This window comes from Octodon degus, unplaced genomic scaffold (assembly GCF_000260255.1).
Source record: "Octodon degus isolate 3935 unplaced genomic scaffold, OctDeg1.0 scaffold00315, whole genome shotgun sequence".
Taxonomy (NCBI): Eukaryota; Metazoa; Chordata; class Mammalia; order Rodentia; family Octodontidae; genus Octodon; species Octodon degus.
Window position 1 is genome coordinate 1,314,707 of NW_004524891.1, and position 9,113 is coordinate 1,323,819.

At 44.5% G+C, this 9,113-nt stretch overlaps 1 pseudogene; it reads right to left on the reverse strand.

The window, feature by feature from the left end:
• Nucleotides 1–8,390: 8,390 nt before the first annotated feature.
• Nucleotides 8,391–8,517, reverse strand: LOC111814439 (annotated as a pseudogene).
• Between the last annotated feature and the right edge of the window lie 596 nt (nt 8,518–9,113).

Sequence of the window (9,113 nt, forward strand, 5' to 3'; positions counted from 1 at the left end):
CCTCCAGTAAGACTTCCCACAGTCCTGGTGCGGACATACATAGGGCTTCAAACGCTGGGACTGCTTCAGGAGCGGATAGCTGTTAGTGTGTAAGTTCCCATTTTTTTCTGGGTTTTGCTCCTGGATCAAATGGGAGCCTGGGAAGTCTAGTTGTCTTGGCTGTGGCACTCCAACAAGGGTCTGGCCCTTGTTAATAGTCACCATCTGGTCCCCAGTGAGCTTCTGATTATTGCAGGTGTTTGAAATCTGCTTCAAGTGGAGGAGGCTCTGGTCACCAACAGGAGTTGCCATCACACCCAAACAGAAGATCTGAAGAGGCCCGAGAACTGTTATTGGGCCCCCAGAGCATGTCTGATTGGCAGTGAGGGTCTGCATGGAACCTGCACACGATGTGGTCATCTCGATGCCATCGAGAGTCTGTTCACACTTTAGGTCTTGCATCTGGCTATCTTCTTCAGGGACACTGCAACAGTCACTGAATTCCTTGAGCAAATGAGGTAACAAAACCTATTCAAATATACAGGTAATTACAATGTTGGCTTAGGTTGGATACCCAAAGAGTTAGATGAGAAGTTCCCAGAGGTTGTCTGCACACAGGAGACAGAAATTTTCAGTCCAACATACTTGGAATTTAGTGCAGTGTCCTTCCTGTACAAGTCCATATGAGGAGATGGTTCTAGGAAGAAAGCTGAAGAGTCTGCCCACAACGACCGAAGGATCCACGTATGTCGCCTGAAGAGTCTGCGCTGAAAGGCTGCTTTTAGGAAACACTGGAGCACTTCTGAAGATGGGAAGGCCCAGCAGCTCTCCTCACTTCCTCTTTATACTCTTCAAGTGAGCAGCCGCCCTAGGGTGGATCCTTTACCCTAGGGTGGTGTAGAATTACTCAGCTAGTTTGCTTAAGCTTCCAAACTTCTCAGACTGACTTGATAATTATAGCTCTCTGCACACTGCAGTCTCAGGTGCGCTTTCTAGCCATGCTGGTCTTTTTCTCAAATATGGATGGACTTTTTTTTTAACCTCATTAATTCTTGCATTTTGAATGCGTTTAAATCCAGAACCATCAGGATGATAATCAGGTCTGTTATCAGCTGCAGCAGTAGCCAGGATTTTATCGTTTTGGCTGTAGGAGTTGGGTGTGAACTAAATCTTGAGGGCCAACTATTTTAGGGTACATTGTTTTGGAACATGGTTTTCTTGGGCTTATTATTATTATTATTTTGGAACCAGGGATTGAACTCAGGCCCTTGTGCTTGCCAGGGAAGCAGTTATTCTACTGAGCTATCTCCCCGGCCCCTGGCCTCATTGTTTTTTAAAAAGCAAACTGTGATTTTTATAATTATGAGACTGTAAAGCCTTGCTTGAGTCTTGCTGTTTTGTGTGAAGTCTTTAAGTCATCTTTATTATTATTTTTTTTCTCAGCAATGAAGATCTATTTTGCTGTACTTTTGCATCTGTAGCTTTACTGGTCATTCTTTTTCACAAAACTTACAATGTTTTGAATTGTTTGTTGGTTTCTTTGCTCTTGATTTTTAACTTAGGTCTGGCTAAAAGCCCCCAACTACAGTCATGCCATGGCCCTACTATGAGACGGCTTTAAAAATTGTTTTGGTAAAATTAATTAGTTTCCCACCCTTAATCTTAGTCTCAGGAAAAGTTGTTGGACATGAGAAAAACAGGGAAAGTTTTTGTCAAGGTATAACCCACATCTGGAATCAAATGACCAATGTGGTTTTTTTTTCTCAGCAGAAACCTCTGGAGACTGGTCTTTTTTTTTTTTTTTGTCCTTTTGATCTGTTGTATGCAGTTAGGCGGGCTTTGAGCTCACTTTATAGCCCAGGTTGGTCTCAAAATTGCAAAAACCCTCCTGCCTCAGCCTCCTGAGTGCTAGAATTATAGGTGGGGGCTACTACACCCTGCTAGAGCCAGGATTTTATTGGCAGAATTTTTATTAGCATTTCGAGGTCTGACCAGACTGTTAACAAATATAGCCTAAGCAGTTTAGCTTTACTTTTCAGGTAGCAGCTTGGAACATTTTTATTTATTTATTTTTTTTTAGCTTGGAACATTTTTAAGCATTTATTTATTTATTTTGTCTTTTAGAGACAGGGTCCAGGCTGTCCTGGAACTCACTTTGTAGCCCAGGCTGGCCTTTGAACTCACAACAATCCTCCTGTCTCAGCCTCCTGAGTGCTGGGATTGTAGGTGTGCACCACCCTGCCCGGCCTTTAAGCACTTTTCATAAACCCGTCTCACAGTCTTCCAAATAATGTAGTAACATAGTTATAGAATGATTCCACTTCTAGTGCCAAATTCTGCCTTGGTTACTTTGTGGTTGAGACTGATTGCTCCAACAGAGAGTGGCATTGCAGAGGAGAGACAGTCCATGGCCAGCAGAAGGTAGTAAGGAAAGAAGCAGGGGCACCTGCAGGTCATTTTGATATAAGCAGCTAAATTAGAAATACTATAGGCAGTCAGACAGGGGCAGGCCCTCAAGGAGACAACATGGAAGACAAGGCGACTTTGCAACTTTGGATGAGACAGACACTCTTGCTGTGGGCCAGACCTCAGGACAAAAGAGTAAACAAATGCAGCCACATACCTCCCTAGGGAGGTGCATCAGGGATTGATATGCTAAATAGGCATCAATCACCTTGAAAGAGCCTGCAGGAGTCACTACCCCAACCCCCTACAGGAAGAGACCCTGTACCGTATTCTTGCCCCTGGCTATGACTCACTTCCCCATTTGATTCTGATTTAATCAATTTGACCTGAACAATGGTGCTTGGAATCCCATTGGTTGACTCACCTCTTGCCCACCTAAGCGAGTTCTCCACTTTAGACCGGCCTCAACTGCCTGGTTTAACGCTATAAAAAATCCCTGGAAGAGTTTCTAGGGGCAACACGCTGGGATCCCTCTTCTGCCCCTCTCTCTTACAGGAGCTTTCTTTCTCCAAATAAATATATTCTGCTTTTAACCTCCGTTTGTTCCTTTTTTAAAAAAAGTATTTGGTACTGGTTCTCACTATACAGTTAAGACTCATAGTGATCCTCCTGTTTTTAGTTTCAGTGCTGGGATTACAGGTGTGCTCCACCACATCCAATCTCGGTGGCTGGCTTGGCATTCCCAGGGGCAGGGTGGGCACAGCACAGAGGTGCGGGGTATCCTGGTCGCTGCGCTTGCCTAAGCAGGAATTTAGCCCCCACCCCCCCAAAAAAAACCAAAACCAAAAACAAAAAAACCCCAACAGAGGCCAGCCAAATAGCTCAGCGGATTAAAGCACCTGAACACAGGCGCAGGCACAGGGGATGGGGTTCTATAACGCACCTGCCATGAGGGCCCCGCCCCCGGGGCGTGCAGAGACAGCAGTTGAGACTGGGCGTGGTGGCATGGGCCTGTAATCCCAGCTCTTGGGAGGCTGTAAACAGGCCGATCACTGAGTCTGATCTAGTAGTGAGACCCTGAACACCCTGTTGACCCTTCCCTAAAATAAATAAATAAATAAATATTTTGCCGCTCCCTTTCATTTGTTCCTAAAATTCATTCTTTGGTTTTAGAGAACAGGAACTTGCCCAGGTACCTTTCAGGTTGAGAGTTTTATTCTCCTTTGTCAATTTTACTTCTACCTCATCTAGACTACGTAGATCATATAGCATACACACCCTTAATCTCAGGGCATCTATACCTAACATCACAGCATGAAAGAAGCTGCATTTAGGCAGCTTCAGAAAAAAGTTCCACCCTTGAATGCAGGAGGCTTTGGGGAGACACCTATACATAGTCATAACATTAGCCAGGAAGAAAGCTGAAAGGAATTTATAAGATTCTGAAGATGAATAAAACAAAAAAAGCAATATGTAAATTTATGGGATGTGGCCAAAGCAGCACTAAGGGGAAATTATTATTATTATTTTTGGAAATTATTTAAATATATGAAAATGAAGATCTCAAACTGTTGTAGGCAGCTAAATTAGATAGGAATATTATAGGCAGTCAGACAGGGCCAGGCCCTCAAGGACATAACTGATAGGTTTTGACAGTGTCACAGCAGAGAAACAGGCAGAAGGAAAAGCTTCATTATCTTGGAGGACATGGAGAGAATTTGGGAAGATAAGGAATTCTCTGAATTGGAACAAAGGGAGGCTGAGGCTTTTATGGCCTGTTGCCAGGGGTGGAGTTTGAGGGGGAAGTTTAGATAGACCTGAGGAGCTGACTGGAGCCTTCCCTGAGGTGGTGGGAAAGGTGAAAGGAAACCACCCTGGGCTGAGTTGGAGAAGAAGGGGGACTGGTCTCTGGGAAGATAAGCTGTTGTTTTAAGGGCTTCAGCCATATTAGATGACCACCATAATAATTCAATTCATACTAGGGCTGTAACCTATCAATAACAAAGAAGACAAGATATCTTACAACTGTAAGAGGGACGTAAGAGGGACATATGCCCCTGCTGTGGACCACACTTGAAGACCACAGATTGAACAAATACTTCCCTCTCTAAAGATTAGCATTTGGGACTGATCATCACCCTGAGGAAGCCCAGAAGAATCATTAATTCAACTACTACCGGCTAGCTGTTGGACAAAGTCTTGTTCTATATTCACGCCCATTTGGTCCTGCACTTAATCAATTTTACTTGAACAGTCGTGCTTGTAATCTCATTGGTTGACCATAGTTTTGTCCCATCTTATACGCACCTAAGCAAGTTCCCATGTTCTCTACCTTAGACTTACATGGTTTTACACCATAAAAGTCCCTGGAAGAGATAGCTTCCTGGGGACCACTCCCTCAGGGGCCCCTCTCCTTGCACTTGCCAGGGAAGCACTTATTCCACTGAGCCATCTCCCCAGGCCCCAGGTCTTAAATCTTCCAAATGAATGGGGTAAATAAAAGAGACAAATGGAAGAGAGAGAGAGAGAGAGAGAGAGAGAGAGAGAGAGAGAGACAGACAGACAGACAGACAGACAGACAAATGGACTCATTTGCTGTTCCAGCCCTGCCCCCAGGACAGGTTGAGCCAGCCACCAAAAATAAAAACAAACAAACAAAACAAAACAAAAAAAAATCTTTCTCACACAATTCGAGATTCTCTGGGGACTAAGACCAAAATCTTCTCTGAGTAGACCATATTTACTTAATTATCAGAACAAGGGAGGTCCAGCCAGATAGCTCAGTGGATTAAAACACCTGCTCAGGCAGAGTACAGAGGCCTGTTTAATCTCTGGCATGCTGTGCCAGCCCTGCCCCTGGGGTACGCTGACACTGTGAATGAAACTTGGCATGGTGGTGCATGCCTGTAATCCCAGTGCTTGGGAGGCTGAAAACAGGAGGATCACTATGAGTCTGATCTGTACAGTGACACCCTGTAGACTCTGTACTAAATACATTAAATACAAAAACAGAAACAGAAAAACAAGGGAGAAGAATACTCAACAAGGCAAGAACTGCTCAAGGACTTCTCCAATATGCTAAGTCAGGAGAACTATGTGATCTCTAGGAAGTTCTCCACCCAGGAAGGAGATGCTTGCAGCTATAGTTTTTATCTAGTTGAGGCTGGAGCCTGGTGTCCTTAGTTGTGACCTTGTCTTATCCTTGGAAGCTCTTGGCATTACAGGCCTCAGCCAGGACCAGTGAAACTCTCAAGAGGCTCACTTACTGTGAGTCCACCATCCATCTCCAACAAGGGGCCTAGGCTTTGAACAGACAAGTAAACATGCAAAGCCAACTGGTTAATGTAAGTAAGTCCTGCTCAGAGCTGCTCTGTAGTTGTCTCCATCAATTGTGCTTCACAAGGGAAGCCATTCACAATTTTATTTATTTATTTTTTTTAAATTTTATTTATTGTGTGTGTGTGTGGCCAGTTCAGCCCACTAGGGGGCAGGGCTGGCTGGCATGTGGTGCTGGGGGATTGAACCACAGTCCCTGTGCTTTGCTAAGCTTGTTCTGTGTAGGTGCTTTAGACCACTGAGCCATCTCACCAGCCCCCACAATTTTATAAGGTATTTCTGAGTAACTAAATTCATGGAGACAGGGCAGAAAGCTACTCTGAATCTAACAATTCAGTTTCCTCCATGGAAAGGGTAAGACAGATCTGGATGGTAGCCTTGGAAGACAGGGATCTAGGGCCAGCCAGGCAGCTCAGCAGATTAAAGCACCTGCTTAGGTAGATGCAGGGGCCATTTTTTTGACTGAACCGGGGATTGAACTCAGGTCCTTGAGCTTGCCAGGCAAGCACTTATTCTACTGAGCTATCTCCCTGTCCCCTGAAGGAGCTGGGGTTTGATCCCTGGCCTGTTGTGCCACCCTGCCCATGGGGAATGCTGAGATCATGATTGAGACTGGGTGTGGTGGCATGGTAGCATAATCCCAGTGCTTGGGAAGCTGCAAAACAGGAAGGATCACTATAAGTCTGATCTGTGTAGTGAGACCCTGTAGACCTTATATTAATTAAAAAAAAAAAAAAAAAAAGACAGATCTAATGAAAGATTTTTCCACTGTGAGACCTCAAATTCTGTCTCTAGCCTGAATGCTTCAGGCCCTCAGGAAAGGAGAGGTCTCTGATTCAACTATGAGATTATTAAAACAGTGAGTCTCAGATTTCTACTGAAATGTTTAAGTCACTGCTACTATTTATTTTTTTCAAAGTGTTTTGAGACAGGGTATTACATGTATCCCAGGCTGAGAACTAGAATTCATTTGCTGGGATCACTAGCTTTCTAGGCCTGGAAGCTAATGGTACATTTGACAGAAACTTTCTGCGCCTCTCTGACTAATTAACGTGTGGAATTTGGCAGATGTTTATCCCATGGTTTGAAACTTCTGCAGACCAACCAAACATGTTCTGACCCTGAAGAGCCTTCAGGACAGCCCAACCACTGTCTCCCGTACAAGGGTGGCCAGAGAGGTACTCAGTAAACCTGGCTGGCCCTAAGGAAAGAACCAGTCCTGCCTGGTTCTGCTGCATGGACCTTGCTAGAATTCACAGCCCCTCCAACTAGGAGTTTCTGCTCTACAGCTGTGGCACTGGGCCTCTGGACAGGTCTTTGGTGGTTCATACTCTCCAGATTGTGATCCTAGGACTGTGCCCACCAAGAACTCTGAAATGGGGATGGCAAAGAGCTGCACTCACAGATAAAACCGCTCACAGAGCACTGAGCTCAGCAGGGACTGTGAAGTACCTTTGAGCTTCAGGATGAGACCAGGGCTTGTACAGGGCCTGATCTGCAGCAGGGCAGGTTCCAAGAGTCCTGCCTTCTATTGACCACACCCTCTGAGTGTGAAGCCACCTCAGTTTTTATTTTTCTACACCTATCATGATCTTTGCTGCCTGGTTTTACTTGGAGATTCCTGTGACGTCATTCCTCATCTGTTCACTGTATACAGCTGGGTCTTCAGACACTCCAGAAGTAACTGTGTGGAAGTGAAGGCTGATGTATTCTTGCCTCTCCTTTGAAGTTCCTGATCCTTGTCTAGTGAGACTTCCACCCCAGCCCTCCACCCTGTCTCTCCCTGTAGGACATGAGATTTGCAAGGACTGCATTCATTTCACAAGCTGAGTGAACTAAATCTAAAGTTGTATCCAAGGCCCAAAATATGTATAAACATTTGCAAATGTGGTTGGATGTGGAGGCCCATGCCTCAGCCCATGATGTAGGAAGGTTGGGCAGGTGGCAAGTTTGATGGCATAGTGAATTCAATTCTAGCCTGAGCTGCATCATGAGAGCCTGCCTCAAAAATCTAAAATAACTATATAAATCTTGACATGTGTGTGATGACTGGAAATATCATTTTCTTCTAGCTTAATTTTAGGATTAAAACATATAGTTTTCACCTTGATTCTGATCTAATTTTTTAAAAATTATTTATTTATGTATGTGTGTGTGTGTGTGTGTGTGTGTGTGTGTGTGTGTGGCCAGCTCAGCCCACCAGGGGGTGGGGCTGGCTGGCATGTGGTGCTGGGGGATTGAACCGTGGTCCCTGTGCTTTGCTAAGCTTGTTCTATGTAGGTGCTTTAGACCACTGAGCCATCTCACCAGCCCCAATTCTGATCTAATTTTCCAATTTGAATCAACATTCTCTTGTATACAGTCACTCATGATAGCAGTTCTCCCCAAGATCCTGACTCTGAGATAGTCTTAGTTACATTTCTCTTTTATGAGACAAAATAGCTGACACCCAAAGTTATAGGGGGAAAGGTTTATTTAGCTTACAGTTTGTGGTGGTTTCAGTCCATAATTAATTGACTCCAAGGAAAGGTGGATTGACAGAGGGGCATCACAGAGAACAGTTCATGGTGCTCACAAGATAGCAAAAGCAACAAGAGCAAAAGGGGAAACAAGCCTCTTTCTGCCTCTTCCATTTTATCTAGACTTCTAGATAAAGGCAATACCAATCCAATCAGGGTACCAATCCAACAATCATTCACTCTTAATCCCCAAACCCTTAATCACCATACCTTTAATTAGCAATAATCGCGCCTCAGATAAACCTCATTGGCTATGACACTGCCACTGCGCAAAGCTAATCACCATACCTTTAATCCTAGCACCTTTTTTTTTTTTTTTAATTTATTTTATTTATGTATGTGGCCAGCTCAGCCCACCAGGGGGCGGGGCTGGCTGGCATGTGGTGCTGGGGGATTGAACTGCGGTCCCTTGTGCTTTGCTAAGCTTGTTCTAAGTAGGTGCTTTAGACCACTGAGCCATCTCACCAGCCCCAATCCTAGCACCTTTGATCCTAGTACTCTTAATCCCAGCACATTTAACCCACCTCTGAAAAACTTTATGATGATATGAATTTTGGGCAAATATCTAGATACAAACCATAAAAGCTCCCAGATGAGAGCATTGTATGGAGCTCAGATGAAGACCCTCAAAAAAGACAGATTTACTGAAAAACTGAATGAGGGGGCTGGGGAGATAGCTCAGTAGAAGCACTTATTGGGGCCAGGGAGATAAGCGCTTCCCTGGCAAGCACAAGGGCCTGAGTTCAATCCCCGGTTCTACCAACAAAACAAAACAAAACAAAACAAAACAAAACAAAACAAAACAAAACAAAACAAATAGCTCAGCATTAAAGTGCCTGCAAGCAGGCGCAGGGGCCAAGGGCTCATTCCTGG